This window comes from Hevea brasiliensis, chromosome 18 (assembly GCF_030052815.1).
Source record: "Hevea brasiliensis isolate MT/VB/25A 57/8 chromosome 18, ASM3005281v1, whole genome shotgun sequence".
NCBI classification, from domain to species: Eukaryota; Viridiplantae; Streptophyta; class Magnoliopsida; order Malpighiales; family Euphorbiaceae; genus Hevea; species Hevea brasiliensis.
Window position 1 is genome coordinate 30910141 of NC_079510.1, and position 12755 is coordinate 30922895.

The following is a 12755-nucleotide window of genomic DNA, read 5'->3' on the forward strand; positions in this document are numbered from 1 at the left end:
AATCTTAATGTTATCATTCAACCCTTTTTCAAACCTTCTACACCTCTTAGCCTCTGTAAGGACTATCTCCCTTCTGTATCGGCTCAGTTTGACAAATTTTCGTTCATATTCTGCCACTGATAGCTGCCTCTGCCTCAGACTGATAAATTCTCTTCTTCTATTTTCCAAATACACACTGTTGACATACTTCTTTCTAAACTCTGTGAGGAAGAACTCCCATGTGATCTGATCTGGCAGCACCTCTCTGGATATTGTGTCCCACCACTGGTATGCATTATCCTAAAATAGGGACACAGCACCCTCTAGGTTTTGTTCTGGGGTGCAATGAAGTTGTCTCAGTACCCTTCCCATTCTGTCTAACCAATTTTCGACTGCCATGGGATCATCTTCCTTCTTACCCAGGAAATCCACAGCCCCATATTTTCTTAGCTTCTCCAAATGAGACTTATGTGGTGATGGTGGAGGTTGAAGGAGCGGAAGCATGAATAACACAAGTTTATATCATTGAATTCAAAATTTTTCACCTAGGGTCACATGCATCATACAAGATTCATTTTTATCTATTTGATTTCAATGATAAACAGCATATTAAAACTTTTTTAATATGTTTTGGATCTAGATTTGCCATTTAAGATTTTAGAATTAATCAGATTAATTCATTAGAACCCTAGATTAAATCAAGAATAAGTGCACTAACCTTTTGATGCACTACAGTGTGTTTGGCACCTTTGGGATGCGTCTTTAGTACACCAGATGTTGTCCCTCTAGCTTGTCCACACCAAGATCACCTATGGTAGCCCTTGAACAGCTTCTAAAGCTTTTTCTATGAATTAGAAAATCAAGTTTTGCCTTTTGAGAGATTACAGATGTAAACAAGACACTAGAAACGATTTCTAGTATTTTTAATTCAAGAGATTGTTTGCTAATCTCTTTGAATTAATAAGAGATGAAGAAGAAGAGAGGAAGAGTGTTTTTTAGGTGGCAGCACCAAGGAGTAAGTGGCTGCTTATTATTTTGTTCTTTCATCTTTACACTTATATAGCTAGGTCACCACTTAAAACCCTTATCACATGTCACCCTCTGATTGGTTCTAGGTTTAATTGACCCAATCACATTGTGCCAAGTGTCAAACCTATATTTAATCTTGACTTTGATCATCTTACATGATTAAAAGACATTTGGCAAGCTTATGTGTAGTGCCATGTGTCACCATCTCATGGTACCACATGTCACCCTGTGAAATAACCAAAATACCCCTGCGTCTTAATTTTGAGTTCTCAACCCAAAATAATTATTTCTCTTCTTCTAATCAATTTATATCAAATATAAATTAATTAATTAATATTTATTAATTAATTTCTCATTAATTAAATTCATATTTAAACACTTTAAATATAAATTTAACTTATACAATACATCCAATAACCTAGATTTGGTTTCAAGCCATGCTAGGGACTTTGCAATCTAAATTGCAGACTAAACTTATTTAATTAATCAATTAAACTCTTTAATTAATTAATTAAATCATATTTAATTTGGTGATTACTTGTGTATGTGTATGACTTACTAGGCTCATCACTAATTGGCAATGAGACATGATATCAACTCTTAATATCATCAAAACTCTTTCTTACCACAAATGATTTTTCTAAATCATTTTATGCACCTCATAGACCATGGTAAACACCTAGCATAGCATGCCATGACCACCCAATTAGTAATAAGGTTTACCTTAAATAAACCTATAATCATATGTTACCATGCACTAGAATCTCTCTGTTATAAAATCCCAATTCGAGCTGGAGTCATGGTTTATGTCAAACCCCATTTGCTATGAATATTATGTTCTCTTTTAATTCCAGTTCTTGATTAAAAAGATTTTTCTCATCAGAAACTCTTTTCTAAATAAATCTATCTGTCCTGCCCAGGAACTTGAAACATCAAGAATAATTAAATAACATAGGATTTTATCCCTATGTACTTAGAGGAACAGATTCCATCTTGATCAATACTTACCTCCACATATAACTAGTAAGAGCCAACACATGCCCATATACTCATACACAGTATAAGTATGAAAGTAGTATCAAACTCAAACCACCTATATACAAGATAACTATGCTATCTCAGGTCTAAAGATTATATACACTGATATGATTTATGACAATATATTGACAAGAGTAAACTCCATGTGCTTGTTATAAATGTCACTGGTTTGGCTTACTTATCATGTATAAGTGCCTATCATGTTTGTTATATGGCATGAGACTCACCATTCCATCTTATTTACATCTCATATAAATAACTTGGGAATAAACATGATTACATTCTTTCTGGATAAGTCATGTCCTTATTGTGAAGTATCCTCGATTGTGAACCTATTTATGATACTTTGTGCTAGAAATACTGTCACTCATATTCTTAACAACTTAAGAATAGAATTTCTAACAAAATATCAATGGACCTTTTCTATTACACATAAATATATTATGTAAATGGAAAAGTGAAAATGCCTTTTTATTAATAGAACATCTACAAGATACATACTAAATGATATGCTCTAGGGCATACTACTAACAGAGGTTCTGGCTGTGGTTGTGGTTGTGGGATAGCCCCCATCATCTGTCGATAAAATTCAGTCATTTACTGAAATAGAGCAAACTGAGGCTGTGCAGGTGCCTCTGGTGCTGTTAGAGCAGGTTCTTCCCTGCCTCCAGCTTCAGCCATTGGTGGAGCATGACTCTCCACCTCTTCCTCAACTGCTCTCTGTGAAGTAGGATCCATATCCTAACCAAAACAGTCAAAGACAAACAGATTTACATTAGTGTCACCTCAATTCTTACAAATGTAATGCATGGTATGGACTCTATTTAGACCCAGAAATGCCTAAACTGTGCTCTGATACTACTAAATGTGACACCCCTTACCCGTCTACAGTATAGCCGAGCAAGGCAAGCCACATAGTGTGTTAGAGCACCATATCTTATCTTATTCCAATTTACAGTTCTTAATTTGTTGATTAAAAGTCTTTTGAGTGAAATTCATAACATTTATGTCATTTATAGAAATTTCGATTAATTCGAATCTTTACAAATTTTACAAAAAATCCGTCAGAGTGCCGGTTATAAATTGGAAAAACAGTTTCTTCGAAACCTATTAAAAAACACTTCCAATATTCATATCATATCCGCAACTCCAATAAACCTCAACACAGTTTCATCAAATCACAATATCTCAAACTCAAATTCACAGTTTTCATTCATCAAAACTAATAAAATTGGTACTCATTCATAAATGAAATACTAAATGTCATTAATGTACATAATTACAAATATTTACATGGTTCCATAATTTACATAACAAAATAAATATCTAACATAAAATACAAAATACATGCAGTAGCCTAGTGTCCTACCCAAAATACATTGCAGATGTGGTGACACTGGAATACAATGCAAATCTAAACACTCACCCAGTCTGAGGTCTGCTGGGCTCTCTATTGGTCTCACCAGTACCTACGTATGGCAAAAAGTGAATACAGCTTAGTGGTGCCAATATAAAATAAAAATAAACTAAAATAAATAAATATGCCAAATTTATGGTATTGCTTTATGCAGACTGAGTTTTTGGCAATTATTCATAATATTATTAATTTTAGCACTTTTTATATTCATCATATGGTTATAATTATTAAGACTTATTTTTGGTTGCCCAAATAACTTATACTAGTGACTGAACTGGATAAACGGGTAAACTGGCACTGGGTAACTAGTACCTCGGGCCATCACACCATCAGTCACAGAGTGTCTCCATGTGCAACAGAATGGCTAACAAGCCATAACAAGCATCGGGCACAAGGCCAAGTGTATCAAGCATAGCAAAATAACCATAGGCCATAATATCATAAAAGGGCATAAAATGCCATAAATCACGGAATGGCATGAAGCCATATGTAGTACTGCTATCGAAACCCTATTGGCATGCTAACCTATCCACACCAATCATTCTAGGCATACTAGGGCATGTTATCAGATTAATTGTTTATTTCTTTTCATGTAATGTTTGGTGGTTATTATTCACCTTACTATACATGCTTAAATATTGACTTTTTCATACATAATAGTTATGTTAGTTCTAATTACACCAAAATCCCACATTTTGGATTTTAGACTTGTTGGCATTAATGCCCAATCTCAATTCAAAACTCATTTAGAGTTATTTTAAATTTTCAGATTTCATTGCCTAAGTTTACTGTTCCATTGGACCAAGCTACAGTGGGAATTTGGTTAAACTTTCTTCATGAAAGTTATTCCTTAATGTGTCTTCTTTAATTCCAGTTTTGAATCACTCTATTTGGAGTTTTTTTGTCTCAATTTATGGCATTTTTACCATAACTGGCCGGATTGGTTCATTGTCCAGATTTTCTGGGCAGGATTTGGTTCTAGCAGTTTTGGTGTCCTAATTTTGGCTAGCAATTTGAATTGGTTATGATCAGAATTTAAGTTTGTGTTCTTCATAAAAGTTGTTCTAAATTGTCTAAGCTTTCCATTGGTTCAAAAATCAGATCATTTGGACCTTCCTACACAAAGTTATGGCTATATGAACAAACACTATTTATTTAGTCATTTTTACCAAGTCCAGAATTAGTTACCAGGATTTGGTCAATTTTTTAAGTCATCCTAAGTTGGTTTTCTAGGCAGGGTTTCTTCATCAAAGTTGTGGCATTATGACCCTAGTTTCACCTTCAATTAGCCTTGCACTAATTGAAGCTACACAAACCAAGTTATAGCTGCCCAAACACACTAGACTCAAGTCTAGACCTGCAGGCACAACAGGACAGCATACCAAATCCCTAATCTAATGTCACAATTCACTTCATTTTGTGGTCAAACCTTACCAAATGGTCACTAATTGACCATTAGAACACTAATTTACCATCAATTGAGCAAAACTCTAATTTTGCTCAAATCCTAATTTCCAAAATTCTAATTCTTACTCTACACATAAAATTCAATGTTCTAATTACTAATTTCATGTCAAGAGGTCATCAGTTTCCATTTACAATTCAACTAAATTATCAAAACCCTAACCTATATAAGGCTGTTGAAATTCATGAGTGTTCTAAACATGTATGTTTTGTTTCAATTTCAACAAATCCTAGTTCAATTTGAGTTCCAAATCATGAATAGAGAGAGAAAAGGGAGAGAATTGGCACTAACCTTGAAGTGAGCCAATTCCAAGCTTGCAAAAACTCCTCTTTTTTACTTCTTTTTGCTGCTTAGTAGTTGTTCAAGGTGCTAGGTCAATTTTTTGTGAAGGAAGGAAGGGATTTTATGGTGTAATTAAGTGGGAGTTAAAGCTTGGTTGGAAGAGAAATGGTGGAGGTCCTTAGAGTAAGGTTCGGCCATAAGGGGAGGTAGAAGATAATGAATAATTTTTTTTTGTCTTTTTAATTTCTTTTATATCCATTAAGTGAGTTTGTTAAATTTTGATTGGTGGTAAATTTTTAATCACATAATAATGATGTCATAATTTGAATTTTTGTTTCATTTAGTTTTCTTTTTTTTTTCTTTCTTCTTTCTTTACTCATTTTTAATTAATTTTTCATCAATATTTATTCACATTTTATGTTATTTAACTCACTTAATTAAATGGACAAGTTGGTAAAAAATTATCCCTGAAGGTGAAATGACCAAAATGCCCTTCGTTTAGCTTAACGAGCTAAAATTATCTGTACTGATTTATAAAATTTTCTTAGCATTTGCTTGGCATTCTTTTGTCATCAAAGACTCAATAACTCTTCATTAGAGTCCTAAAAATTATTTTACAGGGTTTCCTCATGGGTATAGAGTCGATAACTGTCTTCACAGTCGCTTCCCGTTAGGTCACCCATCATTGGAGCATCGGTTCATTTAACCTTGTTGTATTTTATTGCTTAAATTTTTCCTTAATTTTTCTTATCATTATTTGGTTTATTTATGACTCCTCACTCTAGTTTAAATATGGTTCCAGATATTCTGGCTGTCCGGACAGACATTAGTCATCAGAACAATAGAATGTACGGACTATTGATAAGTGCATAATTTATTAATTTTACTTCCATGACATTTAGTGTTTCTAGGGTATCTACATACCTAATTCAGTTGATTAAAGTATAATTATCTATTAGGCATATGTTTAGAGAGTTATTGGAATAATTGTGTTAAATGGAGAAATTTTTAGCATTTGCAGTAATTTGACTCTTGCTATATTTTTCAGGTTTTGGTGAAGTCCCAGAACATAGAAGTGTGGAAGGAAGTGTGGAAGGAAGCTTGGAAAGGTCAAAGGATTGAGAAGGGTTACTGATACAAAGTACACAGGTTGTGTAAGCACAACCATGGATCCGTGTAACATTCTGCCAAAAGAAATCTAGAGAGCCAAGGAAGAAATAAAGTACACGGGCCGTGTAACTTGACCCGTGTAAATCCTGGAGACCCGTGTAACCTTCTGTGCTAATGCAAGACATACCCATTCAGCTCCAGTAAGTTACACGGCCCTGGGCCGTATAATGATACATGGGCTATGTATCCATCGACAATCAGTTTTCTGATTTCACTCCAGTTGCAGTTTTTGACAGAGAGAAAGATTCTTAACCCCTCAAGGACTCTGAAAACCTAACCCTAGGCCATTTATTATAAATAGAAGAGGCAGCCTTCACTCGACACATATTCTAGATTTCTTCAATTTTCTACTTTATTTTTCTGTAAGCCATAAACACGAGTGGCTAAGTTCTTAATTCAGTTCAAGGAATTCTAGTTCTTATGCGTGATTTGTTAGACCATGTTCTTAATTTAATTTATGTCTTTTTGAATATTTTCTGATTTCATTATTTTTGATCTATTGAATGATTTGCTAAAAAGGCCTGTTAGTTAATTGTTTGATGAGATCAATTGCTAGTTCGTCTTCATAATTTGTAATTGTTGTGTAAGATTCAACATGAGTAGCAATTAGATTTTATTGATTATGATCCCAGTTTTTGATAATAAACTAAGGAAACAATATGGTGAATTAAATAATTTATGCTTCATAAATTATTGTTCAGCTTAACTACTTCCCATTCTTAAAGCAGTTATTAATTTGATGAGGATTGCTTAATACCAATTCAGTTAATAATTAGAGTCAACAAGAGTGCTAGGCTCAAATTGATAAGTATAGGGAAGTTAGGGATTTTACCTCACTATTTGGTAAATCTACGTTAAGTATTCAATAAGAAATAATTGTATTTCTTTTGTCTATGATCGAATCAATGCATTGGAATATGAATTACCTTGGACTGAAGTTTGTTTAATTTGAGAGTTTCATATTTAATTTTAGTTCTTAATTTTTTATTTTTTATTTCTTCTTTGGATTGCGAATTACCCCCTCCCCCCCCCACCCCAATCTTTGTTTCTTTTTCCATTACACAAGTGCACGAAATTTAATAATTCAGTCTCTAGGGTTCGACCTGGATTTATCACTTACTGTAGAAAATATTTCATAACTAGTAATTTCAATTAATTTAATTTCTAGTGGATTCGACAGCCATCAAGAATTTTGGCGCCATTTCCAGGGACTGAAGTTTATTGGATTTCGTATTTTTAGTGTTAACATATTCTGTTATAACGTTTGTTTGTGAAGTGTTGCTATTTTCAGGTTTTTGGTAAAAATTACGGTGTTACTATTCATCGACAGATTTTTTATTGAATTAGGAGGGCAGCCCATACTTATTTTGAAGAAAATGACGTTCTGATCAAGACCAATGAATCCAATGGATTCTTTGACCCCACCCTCTTGAGGCCAAATTCCAGCGTTTTCTAAGGTTTTGAGTCATTTTTCTATTTTTACTTTGATTTCTTTTTATATATGACAAGAACTTCTCAATCTGGTGAGTTCATCTTTGATCCAGAAGTAGAAAAAATAGCTAAATAGTTGAGAAAATTGGCTAAGCAAGCTAGGCAGATTTCGAGTACATCTGAAGGAGTCCAATCTCCAAGGGAATTAAGTTCGGATTCGGATTCAAATTCAAATTCAGAAAATGAAACCATGGCTGCTAGAACTTTGAAAGAGTTAGCTACTCCTGATCTAAACCAACAGTCTTTGTGTATTCAATACCCTGCTTTAAATGTTGCTTTTGAGTTAAAATCTGGACTAATCCATTTGTTGCCTAAATTTCATGGTCTTGTAGGTGAAGATCCACATAAGCATTTAAATGAATTTCATGTTGTGTGTTCCAGCATGAAACCTCAAGGAGTTTCAGAGGATCAAATCAAGCTTCGAGCTTTTCCTTTCTCCCTGGAAGGCACAGCTAAGGATTGGTTGTATTACCTTCCTTCCGGACTGTGAACTCATGGAAAGTGATGAAGTAGATATTTCTGGAGAAGTATTTTCTTGCTTCCTATGCTGCCAACATAAGAAAAGAAATTTGTGGCATCCGGCAGTACAATGGAGAGAATTTGTAGGAGTATTGGGAATGATTTAAGAAACTGTGTGCAAGTTGTCCCCATCATCAAATAAGTGAGTAGCTCTTGATTCAGTATTTCTATGAGAGACTTCTACCAATGGACCGCAGTATGATAGATGATGCTAGTGGAGGAGCTTTGGTTGACAAGACACTAGAAGAAGTAAGGATGCTAATTGCTAACATGGTAGCAAATTCTCAGCAATTTGGTATGAGAATGGACACACCTATAAAGATTAATGAGGTAAGTACATCTAACCTTGAGAAACAGATTTCTTATTTAACTTCTTTGGTGAGGCAGTTGGCTGTGGGGAACATGCAAACTGTTAAGGTATGTGGAACTTGTTCGGGTTCGGGTTTGGGTCATGCTACTGACATGTGTCCTGCGTTACGAGAGGATGAATCAATGCAACATGCTAATGTAGTAGGACATTATGGACACCCACAATGCAGGTATGATCCCTTTTCTAATACTTATAATTCAGGATGGCGAGATCATCCCAACTTGAGTCATGGAAATTAACTGGTGCAAAATCGAAACCAGCAGCAGAGACCACAAGTGAATCAACCACAACCACCTCCACCTCCACCTCTGCCTCCCTCAAATCAAGGTATGTCACTTGATGAAATTGTTAAGGCTTTGGCTAACAATACACAACAGTTTCAACAAGAGACTAGAAATAGCATTCAAAACATAGAGAGACAGATTGGTCAGTTAGCCTCATCTGTGAGTAAGCGTGAAGCTCAAGGTTCTGGAAAGCTTCCATCACAAACAGTCATGAATCCCAGAGAAAATGTGAGTGCTATAATGTTGCGGAGTGGGAAAGAAGTTGATAACCAGACTCCACATGAGTCAATGAAAAAGAAGAAGTAAGGAGCAAAAGAGTCTAAAGTTTCTAAAGTTCCTGAAGTTGAGGTAAATACTAAACCTAAACTGAATAAGGTTAATAATTCTGTTCTTCCTCCATTCCCCTACATGTTGGCTAAGACTAAGAAAGAAGAATAAGAGAAAGAAATTTTGGAGACTTTTAGGAAGGTGGAGGTTAATATAGCTTTACTTGATGCGATTAAACAAGTTCCCAGGTATGCTAAATTCCTTAAGGAACTATGCACTATAAAGCGCAAGTTGAGGAATAATGAGAAGATCAGTGTGGGGGAAAATGTGTCGGCATTAATTCAGCAAAAATTACCCCCTAAATGTAAGGATCCAGGTTCATTTTCTATTCCCTGCAGAATAGCTGATTCTAAATTTGAGTGTGTAATGGCAGATTTAAGAGCATCTATTAATGTTATGTCAAATTCAATTTTTCAAACTTTAAATTTGGGTCTTTTGAAAGAAACCAGTGTTATTATTCAGTTAGATGATCATTCTAATGCTTACCCATTGGGAGTAGTTAAGGATGTGTTGGTGCAGGTTGGAGAATTAATTTTTTCTACAGATTTTTACATTCTGGATATGGAGGATAGTGTTCTCACATTAAAGTTAGCTTTGATTTTATTTGGAAGACCTTTCCTAAAAACTGCCAAGACAAAAATTGATGTGGATGATAGTACCTTAACTATGGAGTTTGATGGAGAGACTACCAAATTTAATATCTTTGATGCCATGAAGTATCCTGTTGATAACCATTATGTTTTTCTATTGATATTGCTGATACATTTGTGCAGGATGTTTTTGAGTTAAGCAAGGAGGATGAGTTAGAAGTGGTGATTAGTCAAGGAATTCAAGAATTCAGTACCAATCAGCCATTAAGTGTAGAGGTTCAAGATGCAGTAATGGCATTGCAGTCATTACCTCCTGTTCCAAAAAGGTATGGAGTATCAAAGATTGACTTACCTATATCTCACATAAAATTATTACCTTATGTGGTGCAGGCACCAGTTTTTGGACTCAAGTTTTTACTTGAGCATTTGAAGTATGTTTACTTAGGAGACAGTGAAACACTTCCAATTATCATCTCAAGCAATTTGACAAAGATTCAAGAAGAAAGATTAACTAGGGTTCTAAGGGTACACAAGGAAGCAATTGGATGGACAATAGCTAACATCAAAGGTATAAGTCCATCAGTGTGCATGCACAGGATTTTACTGGAAGATGATGCTAAACTAAGTAGAGAAGCTCAAAGGAGGTTGAACCCACAGATGATGGAGGTTGTGAAGAAGGAGATTTTAAAGCTACTGGATGCAGGAGTTATTTACCCAATTTCAAACAGCAAATGGGTAAGTCCAGTCCAAGTAGTACCAAAAAAATCAGGAGTCACTGAGGTAGCAAATTAAGATAATGAACTTGTTCCAACAAGGATTCAGAGTGGATGGCGAATGTGCATAGACTACTACAAGCTGAATTCAACAATAAGGAAGGACCACTTCCCACTGCCATTCATTGATTAGATGCTTGAGCGATTAGCAGGTAAGTCTTATTTCTGCTTTCTTGATGGCTTTTCTGGACATAATAAAATTGTGATTGCACTAGAGGATCAAGAGAAGACTACCTTCACTTGCCCTTTTGGAACTTTTGCTTTCAGAAGGATGCCCTTCGAGCTTTGTAATGCACCTGCCACATTTCAGAGATGCATTATGAGCATATTTTCAGATTACATTGATAATTGCATTGAGGTGTTCATGGATGATTTTACTGTGTATGGTGATTCATTTGATGCATGTTTACATCATTTGACTTCTGTTCTTGAGAGATGCACTGAGAAAAATCTTATTTTAAATTATGAGAAGTGTCATTTTATGGTGGAACAGGGAATTGTTTTGGGTCATGTTGTCTTTAATAGGGGTATTGAGGTGGATAAATCTAAAATTGATTTAATTGTGAACTTACCCTACCCCACAACTGTGAGGGAATTACGCTCTTTTCTTGGTCATGCAGGTTTCTATCGCAGGTTCATTAAGGATTTCTCTAAGATAGCATTGCCCTTATCTAGACTCTTGCAAAAAGATGTTTCTTTTGAGTTGAGTGAAGAGTACAAGGAGGCTTTTGACAAATTGAAATTTGCATTGACATCACCCCCTATTATCTAGGCTCCTGATTAGACAATACCATTTGAAATTATGTGTAACGCGAGTAATTATGCAGTAGGAGCAGTTTTAGGGTAGCGTGTTGGGAAGCCTTTTCATGTGATTTATTATGCATCTAGAACACTTAATTCAGCTCAGTGCAATTATTCTATGACCGAAAAAGAGTTTTTGGCTATAGTTTTTGCTTAGATAATTTTTGATCATATTTGCTTGGTTCTAAAATAATTATCTTCTCTGATCATGCAGCGTTGAAGTATCTCTTGGCAAAGAAGGAAGCAAAACCAAGATTGATTAGATGGATCCTTCTGCTGCAAGAATTTGATCTTCAAATCAAGGATAAGAAAGGAGCTGAGAACCTGGTAGCAAATCATTTGAGCAGGTTAGTGACATAAGAAGAGCGAATTCCTTTGCAAGAATTTTTTCCTGATGAGCAGTTATTTAAATTGCAAGGTATGATCCCCTGGTATGCTGATTTGGTGAATTATTTGGTTACTAAGGTTGTGCCTTTTAATTTAAGTAGAGCTAAGAAAGAGAAATTGAAAAGTGAGGCTAAGTATTATGTGTGGGATGACTCGCATTTGTGAAAATTTTATTTAGATCAAATTATTAGGAGATGTGTTCCTGATAATGACATTCAATCTATTCTTGCTTTTTGTCAAGCCTATGCTTGTGGAGTTCATTTTGGACCCAAGAGAACAGGTAGAAAAATATTAGACTGTGATTTTTACTGGCCTACTATATTTCATGATTCATATTTGATTTGCAAAAATTGTGAACAATGTCAAAGAACAGGAAGTTTAACCCGTAGGAATGAGATGATTCAGAATCCAATACTTGTTTGTGAGATTTTTTATGTGTGGGGTATTGATTTTATGGGTCCATTTCCTTCTTTTTTTGGCTTTGTTTATATATTACTTGCTATTGATTATGTTTCGAAATGGGTGGAAGCCAAAGCCACAAGAACTGATGATTCTAAAGCTGTTGTAGGTTTTATCAAGTCAAACATTTTTACTAGGTTTAGAGTTCCTAGAGCTTTGATCAGTGACCGGGGCACACATTTTTATAATAGAATTATTGAGGCATTATTAAGGAGATATGGTGTTTTCTATAGAGTATCTACAGCTTATCATCCTTAAACAAGTGGGTAAGCAGAGGTGTCTAACAGAGAGATCAAGTATATTTTGGAAAGAACAGTGAAGCCAAATAGAAAAGATTAGAGCCTTAGACTTGATGATGTTTTGTGGGCTTACAG

At 34.9% G+C, this 12755-nt stretch overlaps 1 non-coding gene across 1 annotated transcript; it reads right to left on the minus strand.

Moving 5' to 3' along the window:
• Nucleotides 1-8423: 8423 nt before the first annotated feature.
• LOC131176220 (small nucleolar RNA R71) lies at nucleotides 8424-8530 on the minus strand. Its single transcript, XR_009146345.1, has one exon. It is a non-coding gene; the product is annotated as a small nucleolar RNA R71 (small nucleolar RNA).
• Between the last annotated feature and the right edge of the window lie 4225 nt (nucleotides 8531-12755).